Raw genomic sequence first — 1803 nt, forward strand, 5'->3', positions numbered from 1 at the left:
TCACGAATTATTTCTGATATATCTTTAGAGGATGAATTCCTTGTAACAGCCTGTGAAATCTGTAGTAAACATTGTCTACTTAACATCCGACTTTCCTATCATTCAGCCACCCGCAGATTCACAATTTTTACTTCTAATACGAGTCTACCGGAAGAGGTATTCACACCTTGTCTCATAAAGGATATTCCGTTCTTCTCCCCCACCGATGTGGGACAAGTCTGATAACTCACCCCACTTTCAAAATCAACTTCAATAAAGTTTGTCACGAATTCGTTCTTACTTAACAATCATAATGTTTATATACTCTCAACACCGGTGCTGATAGAAGCTTGGTCATTAAATAATTCTGTCACAACATTTAGAATCCAGTATCTACCTTAGCTAATGTAAACTCTATGGAACTATCAACTGGGAAGAAAACGCATAAAAATTGATGTCATTTTGGTTTAAGGAGGTCCTGCCTTAAGAAGTTTGATCGTACACTCCCATCGCAAACTTCTCTCACCCGAAACTCACCCCAAACTTAAATCAACGATTGCTCATAGACCTTTGCAAATTAGAAGCTAAGACCCATACCGTTAAGCGCATAACAACCTTCTGTACCGAAAAGTACTCTTTCCAATGACTGGCGAACCATTACAATAGAAATCTACTTGAGCGATGTTTGGAGTTAAATCATTTTTCTTGGACTACCATATTTCTTTTATTTGACCTTGTGGTTGGAATGGACTAGTTATATAACGACACGACCGAGGCTGTTGCGACCAGAAGGCCATTCGAATTCCTCTTACTGAAGACGAATCAGTAATGGTGTACAAAAAGAAGATCAGTACGCCGCTGCATTACATTATCTGCTCGAAGGTCCAGAAGTACATGAGATAAGGATGTCTCACAAATCTGACACATGTGAGCAAAGTTGATTCAGTAGTTAAGAGACCCGAAGATGTCCCAACTGTTAGTAATTTTCCTTAAGGTCCTTCAGAGAGAATTTCCTGTCTTCCACCACATAGAGACGTAGAATTTCAGATTGACTTAATGCCGGGAGTGGTGCCCGCAGCACGTGCACTGAATAGACTTACACCCCCAGAATTGCAAGAGTTGTCTAGTCAACTGCAAGAGCTTTTAGACAAGGGATTCATTCGACCGAGTTTTTCACCATGGAGAGCACATGTGCTCTTTGTTAGGAAGAAGGATGGATCTATGAAACCTTGTATCAAGAATAGATACCCGCCACCGAGAATCAATGATCTGTTAGATCAGTTGCAAGGATCTGGATGTTACCCTAAGATGATCCGAGGTCAGGTTACCATCAGATGAGAGTAAAGGAGACAGATATACCGAAGACAGCATTTAGGACACGCTATGGTCATCATGAATTTACTGTTATGCAGTTTGGATTGACGAACGCACCAGCTGTGTTCATGGACCTCATGATCCGTGTGTGTAAGCCATATTTAGACAAGTTTATTATAGTGTTCATCGATGATATTCTGGTATACTCTAAGAATGAGAAGGAACATGAACAACATCTCCGGTTGTTACTAGAGATGCTCAGGAAGGAGCAGTTGTACGCGAAATTTTCAAAATGTGACTTTTGGCTGCAAGAAGTGCAATTTTTGGGTCATATCGTAGGTGTCAATGGTATCCAAGTTGATCCTGCGAAGATAGAGACGGTTAAGAAATGGGAGACTCCTAAGTCGCCAACGCAGGTTCGACAATTCTTAGGTCTCGCCGGTGATTAAAGGAGATTTATGGAAGAATTTTCTACTGTTGTGTAAGACCCGAATATTTATCTTGCTTGTT

This window comes from Rutidosis leptorrhynchoides, chromosome 11, assembly GCF_046630445.1.
Source record: "Rutidosis leptorrhynchoides isolate AG116_Rl617_1_P2 chromosome 11, CSIRO_AGI_Rlap_v1, whole genome shotgun sequence".
Taxonomy (NCBI): domain Eukaryota; kingdom Viridiplantae; phylum Streptophyta; class Magnoliopsida; order Asterales; family Asteraceae; genus Rutidosis; species Rutidosis leptorrhynchoides.